The sequence below is a fragment of the Microcebus murinus genome, chromosome 29 (assembly GCF_040939455.1).
Source record: "Microcebus murinus isolate Inina chromosome 29, M.murinus_Inina_mat1.0, whole genome shotgun sequence".
Taxonomy (NCBI): Eukaryota; Metazoa; Chordata; class Mammalia; order Primates; family Cheirogaleidae; genus Microcebus; species Microcebus murinus.
In genome coordinates this window covers 2487584-2505526 of record NC_134132.1, presented here as the reverse complement: position 1 = coordinate 2505526, position 17943 = coordinate 2487584, and the positions used below count along the sequence as shown (strand labels likewise).

The following is a 17943-nucleotide window of genomic DNA, read 5'->3' as shown; positions in this document are numbered from 1 at the left end:
TTTGGAGTAGTCAGGGGATTGCATGGAGTTAATTGTGACTGGAAAAGAGGGTGGAAGGTCACTGGAAGGGCTTTGAAAATGCAGCTACATGTGGTTTGCTGAGAACAAGTTCCACCCAGCATGAGTGGAAGGCGCTGGATTCAGAGGCGAGGTTGACCAGAAGCCAGAGTGCTGATGACTGGGGAAGGTGGCGAGAAGAAGGTGTGGACCAGGGTTGTATAACTGGATAAAGCTCCTTCGAGAAAATGGATTTAAAACTGCATTTGGGTGGTTAAGAAGAGAAAGTGCTGAGAGAACTGTGGTGCTCGTATGGGAAGAGGGGCGTGTGTGTGTGTGTGTGTCTGTGTGTGTGTGTGTGTGTGTGTGTGTGTGCGTGTGTGTGTATGTGTGTGATCATGAACATGCATGAGTCAGAGTCGAGCTGTGTCGCTGCTTCAATCAGTCAGCATTTGTCTCGTGCCCCTTGGAGTCGTGGCTTAAAACAGGGGCTCAAATCCAAGAGAGGAAAAGAACAGAAGAAATTAAAGTATAAGCTAAGAATGTTCAGAGATTGGAACAAAGTGAACTGCCAGTGGAGTTGTGGGGACAACACCGTCACAGATTCTCAAGGATTCCGAGCTGATGTCAGGGGCGCGATGCGCTGGGGGTGGGTGGGTGCACCTGAGCAGGGGCTGCAGAGCGGAAACCCGCTATTCCGTAAGGGCTTAGAGGAAGGGCAGGTCGGGGCGGCGGGCTGCGAGGATTCTGGTGTTAATGACTCTCTTTGAAAATCGTGAGGGACCCTCACTCTTATTAAAAATGCAGGCTCATCTCTTGTGCATACCTCATCATGATTGTGCCAGACCTGACACTTGATTCATGATCAAATTCTACCCCATCCATGTCGGATTTATTTCTTTAAACATCTACTGTGCACTTTGGCATAATCTAGGTTTTCTAAACTTTTATTTCTTTAGGCTCTCGTGTAGAAGTGACATTTTCATGGCCTCTACAATAATTTTTTTTTTTTTTTTTTGAGACAGAGTCTCACTTTGTTGCCCAGGCTAGAGTGAGTGCCATGGCGTCAGCCTAGCTCACAGCAACCTCAATCTCCTGGGCTCAGCGATCCTACTGCCTCAGCCTCCCGAGTAGCTGGGACTACAGGCATGCGCCACCATGCCTGGCTAATTTTTTGTATATATATTTTTAGTTGGTCAATTAATTTCTTTCTATTTTTGGTAGAGACGGGGTCTCGCTCAGGTTGGTTTCGAACTCCTGACCTTGAGCGATCTGCCCGCCTCGGCCTCCCAAAGTGCTAGGATTACAGGCGTGAGCCACCGCGCCCGGCCTTGCCTCTACAATAATTTAAATGGTGATTATATATATATATATATATATCCATCCTCAGATTTTTTTATATATGTATACACACACACACACACATATCTTCATCCTCAGGTAATTTAAAATAACTTCTGTATAAATTGAGAAGCTATAATACACCCAAGAAGATTCCTGAGATTTTATTTATATAGGTGTTCAGGTGTCCCGTGGGTGGGAATATACAACATTTTGCTATGTTACCATATCTTCCAAACTACTGCCTAACCCAAAGCAGGTATTTATAGTGCTGAGATAATGCCGAGACATGTCTCTCAAGGACGATAAGAACAGATCATTATTTCAATTCATGGTGTTAAAAGAAAAACTTAGACAAATTAAATTTAATAGAGTTTAATTGAACACAGAATGATTTGTGAACGAGGCAGTTCCCAAAAGCAGAAGAGGTTTAGGATGAGTCTAGGGCTGCTGCCTGTTCAGAGAAAACTCATGGGAAGAAAAAAGAAAGTGATGGGCAGAAGATGGAAGTAAGGTATAGAAACACCTGAATTGAATACAGCTTGGTGTTTGTCTTATTTGAACACAGTTTAAATGGTTGGTGGCCTTCGAGTGGCCAAAACTCAGTGACTGGTGCAAGAATAGGTTCCAGTCCATTTACACACTGAGTTAGGTTACAGTTCACTATGGAGAAACCTTTAGGCTGCTTAAAATATGTAAGGAGGCAGCTGTGGCTTAAGTTAGCAGTAGGTATCTGCCACTGGGCATGGGAAAAAGGATCAAGGTATGCTTAAGAGTGTGACACGGTGATGATACTCACATTGTTTCCTTCATGTCATTTTATCTCCCGTCTTCCTTCCACAAAGACACCCACAGCATTACAGCAACCACTGGCAGGCCACTGCTGAAAGGTACCCTAGACTTTTGTGGGGGTGGGGGGTGAGCCATTATACTTCTTTCTAATAAGTATTTAAGTTTGTTTTAAAAATTAAGCACAATTAAAAAGGAAACAAATAAAAAATAATAATGAGGTAAATGCCCTGTTACTTTTTGTTATCAGGCATATTAATTTAATGAATTTATATACTGATTTAATTCTGAGTGTTCTAATAACTTTGGCAAAATGGGACTCTATACTGTTTGATAACAGAAATCATACAAGCTCATCTGCAGAGACAAACTTTAGCAGCACAAATTCAAAGAGGCACCCACTGTGTGAGTCTTTATATACAAGAGAGGGTAACATATCTTGCAATGTTTTTAATTAGGGTTTTGCAGAGGGCACATCTATTTTGTTCAAAATGGAGTTTTATGTATCTGATGTTTATAAAAGTTACAGAGATAACATTAAAGTATCACTCGGAGAAGAAATTCCTGCAGGGAAATGAGATGGGTTCAGGAATATTACTCCTGATAATCTTTCTCGATGGAGGGATTAACTTTAGAGATTCCAGGGGAATGGCTAATTAAAGTGCCCGTTGCAGTATTTCTCTGATATATGAGTTGCTTAAAATGATCCATTGATAAGAGATCAGAGTTGACTTTTATTTATCTGGTGAGAACCTAGATCCAAAATACATATTAATGAGTTTTTTGAATAGGTGTGAGCTCATTCAGATGCATTTTATTTCAACTATGAGGAGGTTAAACCTGAAACCCATGCCAATATTCAGAGAGATGCTCATTCACTATCATCTCCATTCCATAGGATTTTGCTTTGTTGTTTTTGGTTGTAATTAATTTCTTATAGAAACTAGGTAACCTTAGTTTTCCTCAGCCAAGAACAACTGAAAACCTATATGCATTTATCTTTCTTGCCCAAATCTACAGGACATGAAATGTTGGCCAAAATGTTTCTTCACAGGAAAATGTCAGTCTACAGAACCTGCAGTTCTTTTCTAGCTATCCTTGAATGCTTGTTGTTTTCCCCAAGTTGTTGACAGTGCATCTATATACCAATAAATATTGATTTAATATAGATATTCTCTCTCCTTGGTGTTTAAAACACTGCAAGAATTTTTCATTTTAATGAATTCAGGATGCAGATTTGAAAAACACAGGATAAGTTCAAGTCTTATGCACTTCAAGTCCAATATACAATGGAATCACACCTGGGTTAGAGGCACTCTTGAAAGAATATGATTTATTGGTGGAAATTGGACTCACTATCAGTTTCACTATCAGGAATAGAGAATTCAATTGAAAAAGCTCTCACCTTCATCAGTTTTCTCTCTTGGTTTTTCTCCACCCCTATTATCATTCAACTTTGATTTTTTTTCTGTTCATCCTTAAGTGATGGTTCTTTTTTCTTCTTCTTCCTTTTATTTCATCATATTATGGGGATACAAATATTGTTAGGGTTACAAATATTGCCCCTGCCACATGCCAGAGATTCAAGCGTGTCCAATCCCCTGGTGGTGTGCATCACACATGTTATATAAGTATGCACCCTTCTCCTCCTCCCCCTCCTGCCTGCCCACCACCCGATAAAAAGTTGTTTTGTTTGTGTTTGTTTGTTTGTTTGTTTTTGACATTTTGGTTACATTGTATATCTTTGCCTCTCCCTAAGAAGGGTTAGAGTTATGCTCTTCCCCTCCAAAATGCTCACCACATCCCTAAGATTGGGTCTCTCCCCCCTCCCCCCGAATCCCTGGTGATTACTACCATTTGAGCACCATAGTTTTAATCAGTCAGTACCAATTTGATGGCGAGTAGATGTGGGGCCCATTTTCCATGTCTTGTGTCGCCTCACTTTGGATAACGGGCTTAAGTGTAATCCAGAATAGCATAAATGGTGCTAGCTCACTGTCATTTCTTAGAATTGAGTAATATTCCATTGTGAAAATATACCACATTTTAGTTATCCACTCATGAATTGACGGGCACTTGGGTTGTTTCCATGACTGTGCAATAGTGAATTGTGCTGCTATAAACATTCGGGTGCAGATGTCTTTACAATAGAATGTCTTATGCTCTTTTGGGTAACAATGCTATTGCTGGGTCGAATGGTATTTCTATTTCTAGCTGTTTGAGGTATCTCCAAATTCTTTTCCACAATGGTTGCACTAATTTGCAGTCCCACCAGCAGTGTAAGAGTGTTCCTGTCTCTCCGCATACTCGCCAGCATTTGTTGTTTTGGGATTTCTTAATATAGGCCATTCTCACTGGGGCTAGGTGGTGTCTCATTGTGGTTTTGATTTGCATTTATCTGATGATTACAGATGTTGAGCATTAGTCATAACAACCCAACTTATCCCAGAGTTACTATGGCAAATGGAATCATAATTTCATAGTTGTAACTCATAACTGTCAGAGTATTTAATCAGTTTTTGTAAAGCCTTATGTATATAAAGTGATCGATTTTATTACCTTTCAATCAATATGCAGACAATAAAATTGCATATATGTTTGTTTTATTATGTTTTTCAAAAGGAAAGATACATATGCAGGGATTATATAGCAGAGGTCTTGCCAAGCCTAAATAAACTGAGGTTTACTTTAGCACTCTGCTCCTAAATACTAGCCAGAGATAGCAACATTAACCACCCCTGTTTTCAGTTCTTCCTGGACTCATCACTATAATTCTAAATAATAAACGTGAACCTTTTTCTGTAACAGCTTTAGACAGTGGCTAATAACCCTCTGCTACAAATGAAAAAGAATTTAGCTCACTAATATTACTCCACCTTTTCCCTCCTCTTGCCTCCCAAGCTGTATAACCTATATTACTATTTAATGCTTGTATTGCTTATGTTTTTAATTTTAAATAATATAATTAAACCTATCTTTCTCCTTTTCATTAACTTAGGCAGTATCTGTGGTTTCCCTTTCTGCAAAACAAAGGCATCTGTGTCCCTACTGTGTCTCACGCCTCCCTCCTTCCCTCTAGCTCATCACTTCTTTGGACAAGACCATTATTTTATATCCTCAAGGTTTATAATACTTTACATTCGACTTTAAATTTTGTCCACAGGTTTTTCCAAAATTAAGAAACTGTAAACACTTCTTGCATTATTATGACGAGATTAAAAAGTATTCATCGTAGATCCTAGCAGCGAGATTCACTGTTTCATCGGGGGGCATGGGACAATTCTCATGGGACTTCCGGCTTGAGGCCTGGACAGATCACACCATGGTTAGCCAGGGTCACACTGTTCTCTGCCAGCGCACACTTTGTGACAGAGAGGATAATGACAGTGCAAGGTGCACCTAAGTTATCACAGCTTGTGCTTGCAGGAGAGTTGTTGCTTACATGAAGCTTAGTCATATCTTTTAGAGAAGAGTGGAAAGCTACCTTCAATGCCAGAAAAGTACAAATTGTAATTGGTTTGGTTTTTACTGTTGTCCATCATCTTAGGATTAAAAAAAGACTGGGCAGGTTACCTCAAGGGACAGATGCAGTCATCTGTCAACTTTGACCATGGATGAATTCATCTTTTTAATCTATCCCTCTTAAGATGGAGGCAGAGTGGGTGAGTCACAGAAAATCTCAGACCTTTGAAACAGTTAAAGGAGAGAGACCAGGCTGACTGAAGTTTGAGAATCCAGTGTAAGTAATAGTTGATTATTAAGTAATATTGAGTAGCAAATAAAGAGATTTTTCATATATACGTATATATATATATATAAATATATATTTGTTTCAAAATATTAAGGGAGCTAAATGATGGGCACACATAGAAATCTTTAAACCATAGTTTGTATATTAAGGGTGTGAACCTTTTACTTCCTCAGTAAAATATTAATATTTTATTAATTAAGTGGGCTCGGCAAGGGCAATGGAGTTTTCCCTGATCTTTGGCTAAAAACTATCTACTAAAATAGACCTAGAGAAGGAAATATTAACATAATCCCATGTTTTTAAATCATGCCACTTAAGGATGCTATTTTAAGTGTCAATATTGCATGTTTTCTTTTGGAAATGTTCTTGATGGCATGTTTTTTTTCCTCCTTTATGCATAAAAATAAAAAAAAGATCTGTTGCATTTTTCTTCTGTTTCTTGGTTCCATAAGGTGCTACCAAGCTGAAATAACATTTAGAGTTTTTTCAATGCCTATAGGAAAAGAGCCCAAACTTTTCCAAGACATGACTTTCATTTATGCTCCAATCTTACATACCTAATTACTAGTCTGTGTTAGCTCTCTGGCACATTTAATTTTCTTTTTGTTTTGAAGTTATCATTTTTCATGCTTGGTTTATATGCTAGCCATGCGCTAAATGATTTGTATGCATTATTTTGCTTGATCTTCTCAAAACTTTAATATTGTCATTTGAGAGTCGAGAGGGTGACTGACAGGACCTAGACATGAGCTCATGTCTAACTGACTCAGAGGTCATCCCTTGTCCCACTGCTATGCAATATGCTGTGTGCAGACTGAAGCATAAGCAATGCCATGTAACTTTCAGTTTGCCATTTAATCATTTCACTTGCTCATATTAGCAGTAAGTCAAAAAAAAATCCTCCTCTTTAAGCTATATGAATTGTCTTCTATTCTAGACAATAAGCTTTTGGAAGGAATGATCAATTATGATGTCTTTTTGTAACTCTTGTGCATAAAACAATGGCTTGGACTAGTAGGAGGTAATAAAACTTTATTGATGATGATGGGGAGGGATGATGTGATGATGGAAGTAATAACTATTAGCATTTGGTATTAATAGATGATTTCAATTTCTATTTCCTTCCCACGCACATTTTTAAAAATCTCAACCTTTCAGATCTTCCCACACTTCTCTATCCAGGTAGGTTGACTTCAATTCCATTCTTCAAACTCTGAGCCTCCACAGAGTGGGAAGCTGAGCTATCAGAACTTTCGTGTCACTGTTCTTCTTTTCAAATAAAAATTCATGTCAATCTTAAGGAGTAGGCCATGTCAGAGTAACAGGACAGAGCTGAGACTGAGCACATATTTCTAAGATGCCAAAGTGAAGTTCAATACCTTTCTGATCCATACTTCTTAGACAATGGAGGTATTAATTAAAAGCTGCCTCTTGCAGTGTGCACACCACAAACCGTGGTGCTGGATTCAGCAGACCAGTGGGATTTATTGCAAAGCCTGAGAAAACCTCACTGGTGCCTCCTCCCAATCTGTCAGATTGTTTAAGTTGTTCCAGGTAATTACAGGACATTGCAACAGGAGCAGCAATGCAGTGGTTGACAGTTTTTGTTTTAAGTGTTCTCATTTGCTTTCATTTTAGTTCCAAGCAAAATGCTGTAAATTCTGCACAGTGCTTACATGTATAATTTAAATGCACAGAGCATTGTCAGCAGAAGTTTCCTGCTAATATAGTGCCAGCTCACCAAAGAAGCTCTGTCTTTTTTATGCACACACACACACACACACACACACACACACACACACACACACGGACACACAGAATCTTGATCTATATTTGTGAGCAAGGGAGTGTGAGGATATCCACACACACCTGATACTAGAGAAGACAAATCAAGACCTGACCCCTAAATTTGGATACATAGGTGAGGCTTTATACTTAAAGACACCACAAACCTTATCTTGGATTAAGTGTGCTTTTATTAAAGTGACTCAGGCTGAGATTTGGCCAGCAAAATGAAGGTATCCTAGAAATCAAATCCATAATTAAAAAAAAAATGGTTTTCTCAAATTACCCATCCTTCTTGTTTGCCTTCTTGGTATCAAAATGTGCCCTTAAACACCAGTGATATTCAAAGTATCTAATCACAGGTGTGGCATTGACTTATCAGAACAGGTGCCATCGCTTTTGTAGGCTGGATCTTGGAGAACAGGGAGGGGCCAGGAGAGCATGGGGGAAGGGAGTGGGCAAGGACGGCCACTCAGTCATGTGTCAGTAACTGTGGATACATCTCTGCATCATTCTCTACTAAAGTATTGCAAGATTTCAGTGGTTTATCAGACAAATGTCAATCTTGCAAAAAGCTCATTTGTATGAATAGGTGGTACTAGAATCATGATGCTTAGGAATTTAGACGGTTCTAATCTAGTGATAGAATAAAAAGGATTAGAAATTTTCCCAGCTATTGGAAAGAAGTCTCAGGCTTGCTAATTAACCTTGCATATAAGCATGAATATTTCTAGCCCTGCTAGTCACTGGCAAAACCACACAGAGAAAATGTTAATATTTTATGTGTCCCCAGTACTTTATAATCTCATTTAGTTATCGCGATAACCTTGTAAGGAAGTGAACTAGTTTGCTGGGGCTGCCATTAAGAAAGTACCACAGACTGAGCAGCTTAAAAAGTGGAAATTTGTTTCCTCAAAATCCAAGATCAAGGTGTCAGCAGGGTTGGTTTTTTTTTTTTTTTTTTTTTTTTTTGAGACAGAGTCTCACTTTGTTGCCCAGGCTAGAGTGAGTGCCGTGGCGGTCAGCCTGGCTCACAGCAACCTCAATCTCCGGGGCTCAGCGATCCTCCTGCCTCAGCCTCCCGAGTAGCTGGGACTACAGGCATGCGCCACCATGCCCGGCTAATTTTTTGTATATATATTTTTAGTTGGTCAATTAATTTATTTCTATTTTTGGTAGAGACGGGGTCTCGCTCAGGCTGGTTTCGAACTCCTGACCTTGAGCAATCCGCCCGCCTCGGCCTCCCAAAGTGCTAGGATTACAGGCGTGAGCCACCACGCCGGGCCAGCAGGGTTGGTTTTATTTTGAGGTTTTTCTGCTTGAATTGTAGATGGCCAGTTTCTATCTATGCTTTTACATGGTCTTCTGTGCGTGTGTGTGTGTGTGTGTGTGTGTTCTATTATCCTCTTCTTATTACACAAAGCTACCAGTCATATTGGTTTAGGACTCAATCTAATGCCTCCACTTACCCTTAATTATCTCTTTAAAAATCCTGTCTCTAAATATAGTCATATTCTGAGGCACTGGGAGTCAGGACTCCAACACATGAATTTTAGGAACATACAGTTTAGCCCAGAACGGAAAAGTTAGTAATATGCTCCCCTGCCTTTTAAGTTTCTAAAAATATTTTTAAAGTGAATTTTATTAAGGTATATTTTATATGCAATGATACACCCACTTTATGTGTATAGCTTGAGTTTTGGTAAATATATCCACCCCTATAATCAACACCTTCTGTAATTGAACTACAGAACATTTTATCATACCAAATAGTTCCCCTGTGCTCCTTTCCTGGCAACCACCCTTGGCTCCAGGCAGCGTGATCTGATTTCTAGTATTTCATATGATGGAGTCATGAAGTATGCACTCCATTGTATCTGCTTTCTCTTTTGCAGCATAATGCATGACGTTTCTGAGATGTGTCCATTTTATTGGGTGTTCCAGCAGTTTTATTGCACCACTGTGCAATATAGAATACGTTCTATATAGTCTAGAATATAGAATATATTCTATTGCATGACTAAACCACAATTTGTTTATCTGCTATTTACAGCTTTGCTATTATGACTAGAGCTACAATGAACATTTGGTTAAAGGTCTTTGTATAGCCAGGACACATATTTTCATTTCTCTTAGGTAAATATATAAAAGTAGAAATGCTGCATCATAGGTGAAATACATGTTTAACTTTTAAAGAAACTGCTAAATTGTTTTCCAAATGGTTGTATGAGTTTACATTCCCATTAGCAATGTATGGGAATTCTAGTTCTTCCATGTCCCCACCAACACGGGTGTTACTGGCCTTTATAATTTTAGTCACATTTGTGGATATGTAGTGGTATCTCACTGTGGTTTTAAATTTGTATTTTTTTGATGATTAAATGATATTGAGTGTATGTGCTTATTGGTAAGTCGTATATCTTCTTTTGTAAATTGTCAGTTCAAATATTTTCGCTGTTTTTTAGTGGATTGATTTCACATTTTTAAGTTTTGTAAGTTCCTTACATATTCTAAATACATGATATTTGTCAGACATATATGATGTAGATAATTTCTTCTATTTTTTAGTTTGCATTTTCAGTTTATTAATGCTTGTTTGAAGTGCAGAAGTTTTTAGTTCTGATAAAATTCAATTTATCATTTTGTCTTTTGTTTTGGTCTTTTTGTGTCTAATCTGAGTAATATTTGTTGATTCTAAAGAAGGTGAATGTTATAGATATGGATTCAGTGTTTAGGTTTACAACACATTTTGACTTACTTTTGTGTGTGGTGTAAGTGCTGAGTTTCATTTTTTCTGCATGTAGGTGTCCTATTGCACAAGATCCATTTGTTGAAAAGAATGTTTTTCCCCTTGAAATACTGTGGCATCCTTGTCAAAAATCAATTGATCATAAATGTATGTGTGTATGTGAGGAAAAGTATATACTTACTTATTTCCGAAATTTCTATTTTGTTCCATTAATTAAATTCTATTCTTAAGTCAATACTACACTGCCATGATTATTGTAGCTTTATATTGTCTATAAATCTAGTAGTGAGAGTTTTCCAACTTTATGCTTTAAATAATGTTTTAGCTATTCTAAGTATATTGCATTTCCATATAAACTTTAGAACCATCTTATCATTTTCTACAAAAAGAAAAACTGGATTTGGATTGGAATTGTGATGAAACTATAGATCAACTTAAGTACAAGTGACATCTTAATAATATTGAGTCTTTTAATCTTTGATCTATAGTTTTTTAATTTCTCTCAGAAGTTCCACAGTTTTAAGTGTACAATAAGTGCACATATTTTGTAAAATTTATTCCTAAATATTTTATATTTGTTGATATTAGGCAGTATGTTTTTATTTTCAATTTCTTCTTTTTTTCTTTTTTTGTTACTAGCAAAAGATGCCAGTGGATTTTGTGTATTGATCTTGTATCCTGGAACTATAATACACTTATTAGTTCTAGTAGCTTTAAATAGATGTAACAGGATTTATGCATGATCCTTTCATCTTCCTTTCCAATCTATATATTTTTTCTTGCATTATTGCATTGGCTAGAACCCTCCCCCTTCCCCCAGAACAATGTTGAATAGAAGAGATAAGAGTAAATGTGCTTACTTTTATTCTAAATTTAGGGGAAAGTATTTAGACTTTTATCATTTATGTAAGAGTTACCTATAGGTTTTTCATAACTGTGCCTAATCATACTAAGGAAGTTCCCTTTTAATCTTAGTTTGATGAGAGATTGTATCATAAATATTGAATTTCATCAAATCAAATGATTTTTCTACATTTATATAGGTAAGCATATGGTGTTTCTCCTTTATTCTGTTAATATGTTGAATCACAATGACTGATTTTCAAATATTAGACAACTTTTGATTCCTGGAGTAAATCTCACATATTATTTTTTAATGAGCTGGATTTAATTTGCTAATATTTAGTTTATAGTTTTAGTGTTTTTGTTCATGAGGGCTGTTAGCCTATAGGTTTTCTTTTTTGTAATGTCTTTAGCTGTTTTATTTTTTTAATCAAGATAATAATAGCAAACTCATGGAATTAGTTGTCCATGGGACAACTAATTAGTCCATTAGTGTCCATCCTTTTTATCATTTCTGATTGGGTTTATTGTTATTGACTAATTTTTCTCATGGTTACGGTTCATTATTTACTTATGTGTGGGCATGTAAATAATTTTATAAAATTGGATAATGGATATTTAGAATTTTATGTTGTTGAGTTGTTATTATGCTGTATTTTGATATATTTATAAAAGATTGTTAGACTTTGCTCTGGAAGTCTATTAAATATTTTGTGGATTAGCTTACTTCTTTCCAGGCTACTCTTAAGCCGTGTTAGCCCCAGTCTAGAGTCATCTTCACACTGTAAGTGTTGTAGCACTGCGGCGAAGCTGTAACCATTCTGGGGTCATTAAACAAGGCGAGCAATGGGGGTTTTGGGATATGGTCAACCAGGGAATGCTTCTCTGCTCTGTATGAGATCTAGACATTTTCAGCACACAGCTATCCAGTTGTGTCTTCCAGTTCTTTGCCTGGTCTCACGGAGTTTCATCCTGAGTGTGCTCACAGCTTCCTGTCCAATCATCAACAGACACGAAGCTACCTATCAAATTGTTTTGAGGTCTTTCGCTGGGTGGCTCCTTTCTCTCTGGTTCTGTGCTCCGTTAACTACAGCCACTTAGTCTCTGGCTCCAATCCGTGTCTCCTCACTCAGTGCAACTCTCAGGCTCTACTTAGGGATCCTCTGCCGGGCTGCTGGTCTGGAATGTGCCCCAGGGCAGAGGGCTCACCATTTTTATTTCTCTGCTCATCAATCCCAGTCCAGCTCTTCCTATTGTCCACCGTCTGAAATACTTGTTCATTTTTAAATTGTTTATAGTAAGATAAGTCTGGTCCTTGCTTTTAATTACGACCAGGCGCATAATGCTCTCGTCCTCTTTTATAGATAAGCAAGCTGAGGCTTAGAAATACTACGCAATATAGTGATGAAGGACAGAGATTTGGATGTAGCTTGGAAATCAAATGTTTTCTCTTTACTAGTTGTACAACCTTTGGCAAGTTATTTAACTTTCTATCTTGATCTCCACATCTTTAAAATGGAGATGTTGCCGCTGCCACCAATACATTATGAATTTTAGAAGTTGTCTCTTATTATTATTTTTGTTATACTATTTTTTTTTTAGATAGTGTCTCACTCTGTCACCCTAGCTAGAATGCAATGGGGTCATCAGAGTTCACTGCAACCTCAAACTCTCGGCCTTAAGTGATCCTCTTGCCTCAGCCTCCCGAGTGGCTGGGACCTACTCCCAGCACAGACCACCACCCCTGCTAATTTTTTCTATTTTTTTTGCAGAAACAGGGTCTCACTCTTGCTCAGGCTGGTCTTGAACTGCTAACCTCAAGTGATCCTCCGTCCTCGGCCTTCCAAGGTGCTGGGATTACAGGCCCAAGCCACTGAGCCCGTCCTTATTGTGATGATGAACTGAAGTGCTGGCTGTGAAGTTTTCTGCTCAGTGCCTGGCACAGAGTGAGTGTCGGGTAAAGTGTTAGCTAGCTAATGATATTGCCCGTGGTCACTTTGGCAGATTTTCTTTTCTTTTCTTTTTTTAAAGAAAACATGATTTTAAATATTCATATTTTCTTATTTATTTCTAAATGTCAGAATTCTTGATCAGACTTGAAAACGCTTTTAAGAAAGTCTTTGGAACCTTTCAGATTAGTCTTGGTGACCTTGACTTTGCCTAAATTTCTGACTTCGAGTTCAGAAATATGATATTGATGGCAAGATGAAGGCTTTTCCATTATTCATCAAAATAGTTTTTTCTTTAAAAAAGTGTCCACAACAGAAAACAGGTACATTCAAGCCCAAAGGACAAATCCTCTGGGAATAGGGACAAGGTATACTCATTTAGTGGAACCTGAAGTTTTGTTTGTGTTTGTGGGGAAATTTTAAGGAAAATGTCTGTGGATAATCCACCACAAATTCTCATTTCAGTGTAGGTTTAATGAGCTACAATGATGGATATCTTCAATAGTGGGCAGTAATCAGCAGTTTCAGAGTCTTGGCCACTCAAAATACAAGCTTTAAAGGTCATACCCAGTTTTCCTTTCAGAACCCCATAAAATCTTAAATGACTACAAGTAGAGCTCAACAGAGGGAAAAATCAGGCAAAATCAGTCATGTTCATTGTTGAAGTTTCGACTGTGTCCTAGGTTGGTTGATCCTCATAAATTTAAATGCGGCAGGTAGACAAGAAACACAGAGTTGCCAACCATATGTGATAGAACATTCCAGCACAGCAAGGAGAATTCAGACGTCTCTCTGTGCGGGCTGATCACAGCCTGTGTCGGCAGCAGCGTCCGTGTATTCTCGGGTGACAACAGTGCCAGCTAATTAGCTCTTGTTTATGTTTCCACTACTGATAGACCTAAATTATATTCTCATTGCCACGCAGAAAACACATAGGGAGTCTTGACTTTGATCTAAATACAAGCTTTCCTTTGTCGCAGTGACATTTGAACTGTATGCCGGAATAAAAAGCTTATAATAAGCCAGGCATAAAAAGTAGATCATCCAAATCAGATAATTAAAACAAAATCTGATTAATGATCATTTTGACTTGAAAACAAAATATCCTATCTCAACAGAAGTTTAAGTGGGTTTATGAAAATGCATCCATTACCTTTGATATGGGTGCTACAACACGCCATGGATTGCTCTGTACATTTCTCAATTGTCTTATCACTTTGGCCTTTCTAGAGATTTAATGCTATAGTTGTTAGATGAGTGCATATTCTTTGTGTGCAATTCTTGAACTAGAACAAATTTTGTTCTTTTATGACTGTTAAAAAGCTTTTCCTCTTTTTGATTCTTATAAATTCTCTTCTGACAATGCTCATGAAAGAAAGAGAAAATGGTTTTCCTGGGATTCAGAATGACATGTCACTTGTAGTCATTTTAATTGCAGAAGAGCTTGTTTCTTTGCAATATGTTCTGTGTAACTGGCTTTGCTGAGGAGCTCAGGAAAGCATTCTAGGGACGTGGGGACAGGGTCCTTCTGAAGACAAGCGCTTCCTGCTTGGCATGTTCCCCTCACTGTGAAGACTCCCATTTGAAGACTCCCAGACTGGAACTGAACGTGAACACTGCATCCCTAACGGGAAGGCTTATGTAGTGGACACTCCCGCCTTTTCTCTCTGCTCTTCCTTTTCCTTCCTTTTTTCCTCTTCCCCATCTTTCTCGAAGAGACACCAGTCAGAAATTTAGATTTGCTTCTGCTTGCTTGATGTCCTTGATTATAAATAGCCCAAACATCAGGAAGCTCAAATCAAGATGATTATATAACCCCTGAAGTTGGAAATTGTCAAGCACATTACAACGAAAGAAATTTTAAAAGGCAGTTTAAATATACCACTCCCTCTCTGCCATACTGCCCTTGGATGGCTATGATAATTTAGCACTGAAATCAGCTTAGAAAATAATAAAAGTTAAAGAGCTGCCACGGGCAACCGGTTAGCTCCAAAGCTTTCCACAAGCAACTTGACATTTGATCCCGTGTGTCAAGGAAGTGGTCAAGGTGGCTCCGTCAGCTCTCGACAGAATTTGCTCCTGATGGAGTGGCAGCTATAATCATAGGGTATTTTTAGGAGAGTGATACACTGAAGAATAATATTGTAATTATGTATTTATGAAGTGTTAGTTTTCTACAAACCAGAGATTTGGCAGTGATTGCTGGAAAAGAAACTTAAAAAAATACACCGAGATAGTATCAACCAAATGGATTAATGAAAAATCTTGATCCTATTATCTTAACGAATGTAGTACAAAGTGTCGCAAATGCCCTTCCAACCTTGTCACACACTGCAGATGACAAATAGAAAGAACCAAAAAAAAAAAAAAAATGGCAAATTGCCATCCTCCTAACAGGCTCTGATATGTGAATTTTTTATCCCTTTCTCATTTATTACAGATGCCTTTTGTTAGTGAGTTCCTATATTCTAATAATCAATTCAAAAAATATTCACAATTGTGGAAAGACAATACCATTTCCATTTTCACAGTCATGTCATGATATCTTTAGTGCTGAGAACAGTAATTATTTATTAAAAGTAACACATGAACATAGGACTAAAATACCTATATATACAAAGTGGCATGGTCAGATTTCAACCTAATGTTTAATAACATACTTGCAAATTTTCCCTGCATTAACATAGTGGAAAACAATAAATACAGACACTAGTTATATAAGAACACCCAGAAAGTAGGAAAATCTTCATGGATAAAAATTGGCAGCCCCGGGAACTTTAAACTCCAGGGCAGGGCGTGCCTCTAGTGAGTCCACCTGCATGGGCTGTCGGGTTCCCGGCTTCCAAATGCCCCCCCCCCCCGTAAAAATCGCTTTCCTAGGAATGTCTCTATAAAATGAAGAAATGTGCATTTTAAGTCTCAAAAGACTAGAGAGGCCCAGGATTCTTTTTGGTTCTGCCGAAGGATGGCACGTCCGCTGGACATCACGTTATTGGGACAGTGACTGGTGCAGACTGGCGGCGGGACTGGCAGTCAGGGAGGATCCCAGGAGCTTTCCCCCTTTCCAGCCTTGGGACAGAGAAGCTGAAGATGAAGCCTGTGAACAACAACAACAAAGTTCAGACTCCAAGAAGGTGAAGAGGAAACAGAGATGCTGGGGATTCCAAATGTAAGTGACTAGTTGAATATTTTCCACCCAGCACTTCGAACTCAACAGTCTGGAGGGAGAACCGCTCTGTTGTGTCCCAACCTGCTCCCCGCCCTCCCCAGCCCCATCCTGCCGTCTCCTCTGCGGCCTGTCGGGGCACCAGGCTGGAAGCGTGGGTGTCGCCTGCAGTTCTGCCCTTCCTCATTCCCCACGGCCCGAGTGCAACCGATCACCGCTTCTTCTTGAGACTTTTATCTTGCAGACATTTCTCTATTGGGCTCAGCCTCCTCTCCTCCATCTGTACTGCAGCTGCAGACCTGGTCTAAGCCCTTGCCACTCTGCATGGACTATCGCGATAGACCCCGACTTCTCTGCCTCCAGCCTTGCATTTTTCGAGTTAGTCTTCCACGTGCAACCCATGTGGTGTATATCAAGCACGAATCTCATCGTACTCCTCTTCTGATTAAAGTCCTTAACTGTCCCCCATCACTAATAGGATATAGTTCAAGATCTTTAAGATCTGTCGCTGGAGGTGACAATGTGAGTCGTTAAGAAATATATGGGCAACTTGCAAGCTTTGTTGCCATGTACTCATCAGGTAGAAGAGTGGTAGGCAACTTGTCACTTCCTCACGGGAAGGATAGCCAGGCTTTTGGTTTAGCATTTTGGGTTTTCTTGCTTGCAGTACAGAGACAACTTTCTGTGTTGGCACAAAAAAGGACTCTGTGCTACACGTGGCAAGGGCGTCAGCCCTACCTGGGGGGCGGGGCGGGGGGGTTAGGAGGTGGTGTGCTGTCGATGGCAGTGCCAGTGGTCCGCAGAGCCCGGGAAGAGGATGGCATGGGGGGTGGCGGGGGACGTGGTACTAGTGGTGGAAGCCTGTACCCCGCCCTTTCACGGGAGAGTTGCTAGAGGCAGGTGCTTTGATGGGATGGCCATATTGTCGCCTTACACAGGGGAAAGTTGGACGCTGCTGCCCCGGCCTGGGGATGGCGGCCCAGAGTCCCTGCCGCGCCTTAGCTACGGACAGGACTGCAGCGCGGGGCAGCTCTGACTTCTTGGCCGAGCGTGTGTGGCTGGCAGACGGTCCGGCACGCGCCACAGCAGAAGGAGCACCGAATTATCGGGTGATTGCAGACCAGGCCTCGCCTGCAAATATCGGACCAGTTCTTGGGTGTGTTTTGTATCCAAGGTCAGGGGTGGTCCCTCAAAATGATAAATGGCTTCCTAATGACAGTCATGAAAGAGCAGAGTTAGAGATTCACTCTGGCCTCGTGAAGCCCTTATGGTTTGTTCCGGGAAACCAGGCTCCCATGACCTAGTGCCCTGCGTCTCTCTTCTCTCCAGAGTGCTCCTCCAGCTGTCTGTACTGAAGGCCCAGGGTGGTGTCTATAAATATCTGATCAGCTGCACACTGATAGGGCTCTTAGAAAAATATAGTGACATTAATGGAATGTTGTAGCAATATCAGCTTGGTATAACAATTTTTAAAGTTTTTTATACTTTCTTTCATATACCATATGGTTTCAAAATCCTTTGCTTTTGCATGAGCTACTCCTTGCACCTAGAAAATCTTTCCTCTCTTCACTTG

The 17943-nt window shown here is 39.4% G+C and overlaps 1 protein-coding gene across 1 annotated transcript in view; it reads right to left on the bottom strand.

The window, feature by feature from the left end:
- Positions 1–15750: 15750 nt before the first annotated feature.
- Positions 15751–17943, bottom strand: part of EMCN (endomucin) — a 97890-nt gene continuing 95697 nt past the window's right edge. The window contains exon 12 of the mRNA XM_012738392.3: positions 15751–16301. The gene's annotated coding sequence lies outside the window, so the exon portion shown is untranslated. The remainder of the gene's footprint in view (positions 16302–17943) is intronic.